Genomic DNA, 12548 nt, shown 5'->3' with positions numbered 1-12548 from the left:
GATAAAAATAAAGCATTTAGAGAATTAAAGCAACTAGGTAGTGATGAGGCATTAAATAAATACAGAAAATTAAATAAATTCTGTAAAAAGCAAATCAAGACAGCAAAGATTGAGACAGAGAGACTCATTGCCAGAGAAAGTAAAAATAATCCCAAAATATTCTTTAACTACATAAATAGTAAGAAGCTAAAAAATGATAGTGTTGGTCCCCTTAAAAATAGTCTGGGTGAAATGGTGGATGAGGATGAGGAAAAAGCCAATATGCTAAATGACTTTTTTTCAACAGTATTTACACAAGAAAATCCCATGATGGATAACATGATCAGGGATAAAAATTCTCCATTAAATGTCACCTGCTTAACCCAGCAGGAAGTACGGCGGCGTCTACAAATCACTAAAATTGACAAATCCCCGGGCCCGGATGGGATACACCCCCGAGTACTGCAGGAATTAAGCACAGTCATTGATAGACCACTATTTTTAATCTTTAAAGATTCCATAATAACAGGGTCTGTACCACAGGACTGGCGTATAGCAAATGTGGTGCCAATATTCAAAAAGGGGACAAAAACTGAACTTGGAAATTATAGGCCTGTAAGTTTAACCTCAACTGTGGGTAAAATCCTGGAGGGTTTTCTAAGAGATACTATACTGGAGTATCTGGAGAATAACCTTATGACCCAATATCAACATGGGTTTACAAGAGACCGTTCCTGTCAGACTAATCTGATAAGCTTTTATGAAGAGGTAAGTTCCGGACTGGACCAAGGGAATGCAGAGGACGTGGTGTACATGGACTTTTCAAAAGCTTTTGATACGGTGCCACACAAAAGGTTGATACATAAAATGAGAACAATGGGGATAGGGGAAAATATGTGTAGGTGGGTTAAGAGCTGGCTCAGGGATAGGAAACAAAGGGTGGTTATTAATGGAGCACACTCGGACTGGGTCACGGTTAGCAGTTGGGTACCACAGGGGTCAGTTTTGGGCCCGCTTCTTTTTAACATATTTATTAATGACCTTGTAGGGGGCATAGAGAGTAGAATTTCAATATTTGCAGATGACACTAAACTCTGCAGGGTAATTAATACAGAGGAGGACAATTTTATATTACAGGAGGATTTATGTAAACTAGAAGCTTGGGCTGATAAATGGCAAATGAGCTTTAATGGGGATAAATGTAAGGTCATGCACTTGGGTAGAACGAACAAGTTGTATAATTATGTGCTTAATTGTAAAACACTGGGCAAAACAGTCACTGAAAAAGACCTGGGTGTATGGGTGGACGACAAACTCACATTTAGTGGCCAGAGTCAAGCAGCTGCTGCAAAGGCAAATAAAATAATGGGATGCATTAAAAGAGGCATAGATGCTCATGAGGAGAACATAATTTTACCTCTATATAAGTCACTAGTGCGACCACACTTAGAATACTGTGTACAGTTCTGGTCTCCGGTGTATAAGAAAGACATAGCTGAACTGGAGCGGGTGCAGAGAAGAGCGACCAAGGTTATTAGGGAACTAGGGGGTCTGCAATACCAAGACAGGTTATTACACTTGGGGTTATTTAGTTTGGAGAATCGAAGGCTTAGGGGTGATCTTATTACAATGTATAAATATATGTGGGGACAATACAAAGACCTTTCTAATGATCTTTTTACTCTTAGACCTGTGACGGGGACAAGGGGGCATCCTCTACGTCTGGAGGAAAGGTTTAAGCATACTCACAGACGCGGATTCTTTACTGTAAGAGCAGTGAGACTATGGAACTCTCTGCCATATGATGTTGTAATGAGTGATTCACTACTAAAATTTAAGAAGGGACTGGATGCCTTTCTTGAAAAGTATAATATTACAGGGTATATACACTAGTCTCCTTAATATTGCGTTGATCCAGGGAGCTAGTCTGATTGCCGTATGTGGAGTCGGGAAGGAATTTTTTTCCCCAATGTGAAGCTTACTGTTGCCACATGGGTTTTTTTTGCCTTCCTCTGGATCAACATGTTAGGGCAAGTTAGGATAGGATATGGGTTGAACTAGATGGACTTAAAGTCTCCCTTCAACCTTAATTACTATGCTATGCTACTATACGGATACAAGATATCAAACTTATATAAAATACAGGGAACAGCACAACAGATGGTCTGATAGGGGAGTGTGTTTGGAGAGGGGGGACAGAACACACACTTTTTGATACACTTTGATAGGGGTGTGGCACCTGTCAGATTAAGTTTGACGAATAACACGAAAGCTACACTACTTGTTTTTTTTCAGCTGGTGCCATGGACCCCTAAGCTGGCATCCTGTAGAATGACAAATCTATGTCCCTCGTGATGAAGCCAAGCTGTAATGTAGAGAGTATCTGGTTCTTTGGATGTATATCTGTATACAGAGGTATATGAAAAAGACAGCGCAAATAAAAGTGCACATACCACATAACAAGTGAAAAAGGCTTTATTGAGAACACAAAGTGCAAAAAACATAAAAATATTTAAAAGAAAACATAACACTAAAAGCATGTAAAGACATGCACAAAATTCCCAATAGAGTGTATATAAATGGGCTGACAAAAATAAGAAATCCTCAATTCAATAAGTACAACTCCCATGCAAATAAGCTAGAAGTGTCAAGAGAAAAAATGGTGCCTAAATACAAAACCATCCCGCCATTGTGTGAACAGTAGCAATATGTATGTCTCCTAAGCAAACCCCTTTAAGGACTCATACTTACTTGCGAGAAATACGGATGAGTGCAGTATTTTATTCAATAGGTGACATCTTATTTGCGATTTTTTTTCTAAGCCGAAATTGGACTGAGAAAAAAATCGCAGCATGCTGCGTATTGCTGCAATTCTCGAACTAGTCTCGCCAATGCAAGCCAGTGGGTGCGAGAAAAAAAATCGGACAGCACTCGCACCATGTGAGTGCTGTCCAATTTTTACGCACCGGTGTCCTTTGAAAATCAGCAATTCATATGCGGCTATACAGGAAAATCATACTGACATGTTAGAATATAAAAGATAGAATACATGTATACACATAAAATAGGTATATATATATATACATACACAGTATATATATCAGTGACACATATATACAGTCATATGTAAAAGTTTGGGCACCCCTATTAATGTTAACCTTTTTTCTTTATAACAATTTTGGTTTTTGCAACAGCTATTTCAGTTTCACATATCTAATAACTGATGGACTCAGTTATATTTCTGGATTCAAATGAGGTTTATTGTACTAACAGAAAATGTGCAATCTGCATTAAAACAAAATTTGACCGGTGCAAAAGTATTGGCACCCTTATCATTTTCTTGATTTGAACACTCTTAACTATTTTTTACAGACTTTCTGAAGCACTAAATTGGTTTTGTAACCTCATTGAGCTTTGAACTTCATAGCCAGGTGTATCAAATCATGAGAAAAGGTATTTAAGGTGGCCACTTGCAAGTAGTTCTCCTATTTGATTCTCCTATGAAGAGTGGCATCATGGGCTCCTCGAAACAACTCTCAAATGATCTGAAAACAAAGATTATTCAACATAGCTTTTCAGGGGAAGGATACAAAAAGTTGTCTCAGAGATTTAACCTGTTAGTTTCCACTGTGAGGAACATAGTAAGGAAATGGAAGAAAACAGGTACAGTTCTTGTTAAGCCCAGAAGTGGCAGGCCAAGAAAAATATCAGAAAGGCAGAGAAGTAGAATGGTGAGAACAGTCAAGGACAATCCACAGACCACCTCCAAAGACCTGCAGCATCATCTTGCTGCAGATGGTGTCACTGTGCATCGGTCAACAATACAGCGCACTTTGCACAAGGAGAAGCTGTATGGGAGAGTGATGCGAAAGAAGCTGTTTCTGCAAGCACGCCACAAACAGAGTCGCCTGAGGTATGCAAAAGCACATTTGGACAAGCCAGTTACATTTTGGAAGAAGGTCCTGTGGACTGATGAAACAAAGATTGAGTTGTTTGGTCATACAAAAAGGCGCTATGCATGGAGGCTAAAAAACACAGCATTCCAAGAAAAACACTTGCTACCCACAGCAAAATTTGGTGGAGGTTCCATCATGCTTTGGGGCTGTGTGGCCAATGCCGGCACCGGGAATCTTGCTAAAGTTGAGGGTCGCATGGATTCAACTCAGTATCAGCAGATTCTTGACAATAATGTGCAAGAATCAGTGACGAAGTTGAAGTTACGCAGGGGATGGATATTTCAGCAAGACAATGATCCAAAACGCCGCTCTAAATCTTCTCAGGCATTCATGCAGAGGAACAATTACAATGTTCTGGAATGGCCATCCCAGTCCCCAGACCTGAATATCATTGAACATCTGTGGGATGATTTGAAGCGGGCTGTCCATGCTCGGCGACCATCAAACTTAACTGAACAGGAACTGTTTTGTAAACAGGAATGGTCACAAATACCTTCATCCAGGATCAAGGAACTCATTAATAGCTACAGGAAGCGACTAGAGGCTGTTATTTTTGCAAAAGGAGGATCTACGAAATATTAATGTCACTTTTATGTTGAGGTGCCCATACTTTTGCACCGGTCAAATTTTGTTTAAATGCAGATTGCACCTTTTCTGTTAGTACAATAAACCTCATTTGAATCCAGAAATATAACTGAGTCCATCAGTTATTAGATATATGAAACTGAAATAGCTGTTGCAAAATCCAAAATTGTTATAAAGAAAAAAGGTTAACATTAATAGGGGTGCCCAAACTTTAACATATGACTGTATATATATATATATATATATATGTCTCAAATACATAGTAGAATAGGTGATAATTCATTTGCCCGGCTTTTGTAAAATCATTACAGAACACGACAGGATATGAGACATGGTTTACATACAGTAAACCATTGCATATCTGTTAGACTTATATATGTCCCTGACTAATAATGTTAGTAGTGTATGTGTGTAAAATTTTGGAGCTGTAGGTGTTAAATTAAAGGATTAATTCATGGAAAAAAAGTGGCGTGGGCTCCCAAGCAATTTTCTCTGCCAGAGAGGGAATGCCAGTGACTGATGGCAGATATTAATAGCCTAGAAAGGGACCATAGTTATTGGCCTTCCCTAGCTAAAAACATCTGCCCCCAGCAACCCAGAAAAGGCACATCTTACAGATGCGCCAATTCAGGCACTTAGCCTCTCTCTTCCCATTGCCCTGTAGTGGTGGCATATGGGGTAATAAGGGGTTAATGTCACCTTGCTATTGTAAGGTGACATTAAGCCTGGTTAATAATTGAGATGTGTCAATAAGACACTTATCCATTTTGAATCCACTTGTATGAAAAAGTTTAAAAAAACACACACATTTTAAGAATAAAGACATTTAATGAAATAATTAAACACACATTTTTGCCATCTTTATTACACTCACAATCCGATCAAAGCCCTTGTTCTCCTGTAAAAAATCAAAAATAAAAAAAGCAACAATATTCCATATCTGTCTGCTGCACAGTCATGTCCCACACTGCAATCAACCTGAAGGGGTTAAATAGTTTACAACCGGGAGCAGTGCCAATGCAACCACCCCGGCTGTAAACTACGGAGGAATTAATCTCCCCCCTGACTGGACATGAACTGATTAGGGTGGGAAAGTTTCTCAATATTTTCCAATGCTGTCAAGTTCACAGCGGGTCAGGCGGGGAGTTTGCTCAGCCTCAGTCACTACCGCTGACGTCACTGAGGCTGCGCAGACTCACTGCCTGACCCGCGGTGAACTGACAGCGTGGCAAAATCTTCAGAAACTTTCCCACGCTAATCAGTTCATGTCCGGTCAGGAGGGGAGGCTGTGCAGGCAGCTTTTCATTCATTCCTCTGTGGTATACAGCTGGGCCAGTCGCATTAGCACCGCTCACGGTTGTAAACTATTTAAACCCTTCAGATGGATTGCAGCGTGGGACATGACTGTATGGCGGACAGGTATGGGATATTGTTGCTTTTTTATTTTGAACTTTACAGTAGAACAAGGTCTTCGATTGGATTGGGAGTTTAATAAAGATGGAAAAATTGGGTGTTTAATTATTTCATTAAAAGACTTTATTCTTAATGTGTGTTTTTTAACCCTTTCATACTATTGGATTAATAATGGATAGGTGTCTCATTGACACCTCTCCATTATTAACCAGGCTTAATGTCACCTTACAATAGCAAGGTGACATTAACCCCTTATTACCCCATATGCCACCGCTACAGGCCAATGGGAAGAGAGAGGCTAAGTGCCGAAACAGGCGCATCTTACAGATGCACCTTTTCTGCGTGGCTGGGGGCAGATGTTTTTAGCCAGGGGGCAATAACAATGGTCCCTTTCTAGGCTATTAGTATCTGCCCTCAGTCACTGGCTTTCCCTCTCTGTCAGAGAAAATTGCGCGGGAGCCCACAGAATTTTTTTCCGTGAATTCTTTAATTTAACACCTACAGCCCCAATATTTTACACACATACACTACTAACATTATTAGTAAGGGACATATATAAATCTAACTGATATGCAATGGTTTACTGTATGTAAACCATTTGTCATATCCTGTCGGCTTTTGCAATTATTTTACAAAAGCCAACAAATGAGTTAACAGCTATCCTGCTATCTAGCTCTCTCTCCAAAATATATATATATATTTTGTATACTATGTGTAAATATCTTGTCTATCTATTTTCTTCAAATCTATTCTATTCTTTACTGTATGCGGCATCTGCCGTCTTTTACTATATCTATCCACATATCTATTTTTTACACACACACACACACACACACACATATATATGATTATTTTGTTTTAAAACGATGTGTACAGTTTTTTTTTACAATGCTATTTTAACATGAGATTTAACATATGCATGTCATACGCATGTTCCATGGAAAAATCGCACGGAAATCGCATTACACTCGCATGACACTCGCATAGCACTCGTCCGTTTTTTCGGTCTGGAAATTGGACCGTTTTTTTTCTCGCAAGAGAGTATGAGCCCTAAATTTATAGCAGCACAGATATTGCACAATCATGGAAAAAAGGAAAGAGGGGAAAGGAAAAATACCAAATAATTAAAAGTCTAAAAGAGACACCAGAGTTGGTAAACAATTGCTGTAAACAATTTGCATCACCACACATTGACCCATGCTGATAGCTACAGAAAATGTACACAATCAGACATATACTTGCCACAACCCGGAGTGTAATGAGGCTCAAAAAGTCCCAACGCGTGTCACTGACACATGTAGCTTCGTCAGGGAAAGCCAGAAAAAGATCCGTCATGTTAGTTTTATATACCCTAGTAAGTGCACTTACTGTACTGCAGTTCTAATGATCGCAGACACCAGTTATCGGCAATCACAGAACGCTTGGTCCAGCAATTACTAATAGAATGCCTGCTCACTAGGTGCGGCGTCCATTATACATAAAGTACCGGCCATGTGTATCCACTCGAGAAGTATTGTCAGTGCGCAAGCGCAGCTGACATGCGTTCCAAATCAGTCGGCTGTGTATGCGTTCCATCGGCCGGAAGTGGAGACCGCGCAAGCGCAATCAGTCAATATGCATTCCACACAGAGAAAACACACAGCGGGATGCACTTCAATGGCTGAAAAAATGTCACCGCAACTGCGCAATGAGATCGTTGCGTTCCAAAAGAGCTCGGGGTGTGTCCCACCAGGTGGACATAGTCAAAGTATATCATACATAAAGACTATAAAAAATGACTGAGTCAGATGCAAGAGGACTTTAAATTCCTGCAAGGGAGGCCACATATAAGTAAACAAGGGACATCAATAAATTCTAATAAAGAAATAGCAAAAAACATAAAAAAATTATACAATTTTTTCATTTGTGTAAAAACTAAAGATGAAAAATTATTATTATTATACATGTTTATAGCGCCATTTATTCCATGGCGCTTTACATGTGAAAAGGAGCAAATATAGACAAGTACAATAAACATGAGCAATACAAGACACACACAAGTACACAAGGAGAGAGGACCCTGTCCGCAAGGGCTCACAGTCTACAGGGGATGGGCGAGGATACACTAGGAAAGGGTAGAGCTGGTCGTGCGGTGGTTCAGTAGACTGAGGATCACTGCAGGTTGTAGGATTGTTGGAAGAGGTGGGTCTTCAGGTTCTTTTTGAAGGTTTCCATGGTAGGTGAGAGTCTGATGTGTTGGGGTAGAGAGTTTCAGAGTATGGGGGAAGCACGGGAGAAGTCTTGTATGCGGTTGTGGGAAGAAGAGATAAGAGGGGATAGAGAAGGAGATCTTGAGAGGATCAAAGGTTGCGTGTGGGTAAGTACCAGGAGACCATGTCACAGATGTATGGAGGAGACAGGTTGTGGATGGCTTTGTAGGTCATAGTTAGGGTTTTGAACTGGAGCCTCTGGACGATAGGAAGCCAATGAAGGGCTTGGCAGAGAGGAGAGGCTGGGGAATAACAGTGGATTAGTCGGGCAGCAGAGTGCAGGATGGATTGGAGTGGTGCCAGAGTGCTAGAGGGGAGACCAGAGAGTAGGAGCTTGCAGTAGTCGAGGCGGGAGATAAGGGCGTGCACTAGTGTTTTTGTGGTTTCATGGTCAAGGAATGCACGGATCCAGGAAATATTTTTGAGTTTGAGATGGCAGGAGGAGGCAAGGGTTTGGATATGTGGCTTGAAAGAGAGGGCAGAGTCAAGGAGCACCCCGAGGCACCGAGCATGCGGGACTGGGGAAAGTGAGCAGCCATTCACATTGAAGGATAGGTCTGGTGGAGGGGTAGAGTGAGATGGGGGAAAGATTATGAATTCTGTTTTGTCCATGTTCAGTTTTAGAAAGCGAGCAGAGAAAAAAACTGAAATAGCAGACAGACATTGTGGGATTTTGGTCAGTAAGGAGGTGAGGTCAGGTTCAGATAGGTAGATCTGCGTGTCATCGGCGTAGAGATGATACTGCAAACCGTGGGATTTTATGAGCTGTCCCAGGCCGAAGGTGTAGATGGAGAAGAGTAGGGGTCCTAGAACTGAGCCTTGAGGAACACTGACAGACGGGGGCGAGGTGAGGAGGTGGTGAGGGAGGGAGACACTGAATGTTCGGTCTGTTAGATATGATGAGATCCAGGCTAAGGCCAAAACTGTAATGCCAAGAGATGAGAGAATCTGTAGCAGGAGGGAATGGTCCACAGTGTCGAAGGCAGAAGACAGGTCCAGGAGAAAGAGGACAGAGTAGTGTCGCTTGCTCTTGGCGACACTACTCAGTTAAAAATAGTAAAGAATGAACATAATAGTAATCACCATAATAATGCATAAAATTTAATATAATTATATTTTAACCCCTTCATGACCAAGCCTATTTTGACCTTAATGACCAGGCCATTTTTTGTAATTCTGACCAGTGTCCCTTTATGAGGTAATAACTCAGGAACGCTTCAACGGATCCTAGCGATTCTGAGATTGTTTTTTCGTGACATATTGGCCTTCACGTTAGTGGTAAATTTAGGTCAATAATTTTTGCATTTATTTGTGAAAAAATTGGAAATTTGGCGAAAATTTAGAAAATTTTGCAATTTTCAAATTTTGAATTTTTATTCTGTTAAACCAGAGTTATGTGACACAAAATAGTTACTAAATAACATTTCCCACATGTCTACTTTACATCAGCACTATTTTGGAAACAAAATATTTTTTTGTTAGGAAGTTATAAGGGTTAAAAGTTGACCAGCGATTTCTCATTTTTACAACAAAATTTACAAAACCATTTTTTTTAGGGACCACCTCACATTTGAAGTCACTTTGAGGGGTCTATATGGCAGAAAATACCCAAAAGTGACACCAATCTAAAAACTTCACCCCTCAAGCTACTCAAAACTACATTCAAGAAGATTATTAACCCTTCAGGTGTTTCACAGGAACTAAAGCAACGTGGAAAGAAAAAATGGACATTTAAATTTTTCCAACAAAAATTTTCTTTTAGCATCAATTTTTTCATTTTCACATGGGCAACAGGATATAATGGATCCTAAAATTTGTTGGGCAATTTCTCCTGAGTACACAGATACCTCATATGTGGTCATAAACCACTGTTTGGGCGTACGGCAGGGCTCAGAATTGAAGGAGCGCCATTTGACTTTTTGAATGGAAAAATATGCTGGAATATTTAGCGGTTGCCATGTCGCGTTTGGAGAGCCCCTGTGTGCCTAAACATTGGAGCTCCCCCACAAGTGACCCCATTTTGGAAACTAGACCCCCCAAGGAACTTAACTAGATGCATAATAATCACTTTGAACCCCCAGGTGCTTCACAAATTGATCTGTAAAAAAAAAAGTAATTTTTTTTCACAAAAAAATTTTTAGCCTCAGTGTTTTCATTTTCACATGGGCAACAGGATAAAATGGATACTAAAATTTGTTGAGCAATTTCTCCTGAGTACACCGATACCTCATATGTGGCCAAAAACCACTGTTTGGGCGTACGGCAGTGTCCGGAAGGGAAGGAGCACCATTTGACTTTTTGAATGGAAAATTAGCTCCAATCGTTATCGGTCACCATGTCGCGTTTGGAGAGCCCCTGTGCACCTAAACATTGGAGCTCCCCCACAAGTGACCCCATTTTGGAAACTAGACCCCTTATGGAACTTATATAGATGTGTAGTGAGCACTTTGAACCCCCAAGTGCTTCACAAAAGTTTATAACGCAGAGCCGTGAAAATAAAATTTTTTTTTTTTTCCTCAAAAAATTATTTTTTAGTGCGCAATTTTTTATTTTCACAAGGGTACCAGGATAAATTGGACCCCAAAAGTTGTTGTCCAGTTTGTCCTGAGTACGCTGGGACCCCATATGTGGGGGGGGAACCACTGTTTGGGCGCACGGCAGGGCTCAGAAGGGAAGAAGCGCCATTTGACTTTTTGAAATGCAAATTACTTCTAATCGTTAGCAGACACCATGTCGCGTTTGGAGAGCCCCTGTGTACCAAAATATTGGAGCTCCCCCACAAATGACCCCATTTTGGAAACTAGACCCCCTAAGGAACTTATCTAGATGCATAGTGAGCACTTTGAACCCCCAAGTGCTTCACAAAAGTTTATAATGCAGAGCCGTGAAAATTTTTTATTTTCACAAGGGTACCAGGAAAAATTGGACCCCAAAAGTTGTCCAGTTTGTCCTGAGTACGCTGGTACCCCATATGTGGGGGGGGAACCACTGTTTGGGCACACGTCGGGGCTTGGAAGGGAAGTAGTGACATTTTGAAATGCTGACTTTGATGGAATGGTCTGCGGGCATCATGTTACATTTGCAGAGCCCCTGATGTACCTAAACTGTGGAACCCCCCACAAGTGACCCCATTTTGGAAACTAGACCCCCCAAGGAACTTATCTAGATGTGTGGTGAGCACCTTGAACCCCCAAGTGCTTCACAGAAGTTTATAACGCAGAGCCGTGAAAATAAAAAATATTTTTTTTTCCTCAAAAAAATGATTTTTTGCCAGCAATTTTTTTTCGCAAGGGTAGCAGGATAAATTGGACCCCAAAAGTTGTAGTCCAGTTTGTCCTGAGTATGCTGGTACCCCATATAGGGGGGGGACCATTGTTTGGGCACACGTAAGGGCTCAGAATGGAAGTAGTGACTTTTTGAAATGCAGACTTTGATGGAATGGTCTGCGGTCGTCGTTACATTTGCAGAGCCCCTGATGTGCCTAAACAATAGAAACCCCCCACAAGTGACCCCATTTTGGAAACTAGACCCCCCAAGGAACTTATCTAGATGCCTGGTGAGCACTTTGAACCTCCAAGTGCTTCACAGAAGTTTATAACGCAGAGACGTTAAAATTAAAAAAAAAATTGTTTTCCACAAAAATAATTTTTTAGCCCCCAATTTTTTATTTTCCCAAGGGTACCAGGAGAAATTAGACCCCCAAAGTTATTGTGCAATTTTTCCTGAGTACACTGATGCCCCATATGTTGGGGTAAACCACTGTTTGGGCACACGTCGGGGCTTGAAAAGGAGGGAGCACCGTTTGACTTTTTGAACGCAAAATTGTCTGGAATCAATGGTTGCACCATGTCCCGTTTGGAGACCCACTGATGTGCCTAAACAGTGGAAACCCCTCAATTCTAACTCTAACCCCAACACACCCTTAACCACAGCCCTAACCCCAACACATCCCTAATCCCAACCCTAACCATAACCCTAACCCCAACACACCCCTAACCCTAATCCCAACCCTAACCATAACCCTAACCACAAGCCTAACGCTAATTCCAACCCTAACCCTTATTCCAACCCTAACCCTAATTCCACCCTAACCCTAATTCCAACCCTAACCCTAATTCCAACCCTAACCCTAATTCCAACCCTAACCCTAATTTAAACCCTAACCCTATTTCCAACCCTAACCCTATTTCCAACCCTAACCCTAATGGAAAAATAAAAATAATTTCTTTAATTTATTAGTTGTTCCTGCCTATGGGGGTGATAAACAGGGGGTTTATTTACTTTTCATTCTATTTTGATCACTGTGAAAGTTTTTCACAGTGATCAAAATGAATGAGGAAATTGCAGCCGATGCGCCCGCCATTTT

Source organism: Dendrobates tinctorius, unplaced genomic scaffold (assembly GCF_039654945.1).
Source record: "Dendrobates tinctorius isolate UK_male_01 unplaced genomic scaffold, ASM3965494v1 ptg000126l, whole genome shotgun sequence".
NCBI lineage: Eukaryota > Metazoa > Chordata > Amphibia > Anura > Dendrobatidae > Dendrobates > Dendrobates tinctorius.
Note: the sequence above shows the minus strand (reverse complement) of the source record.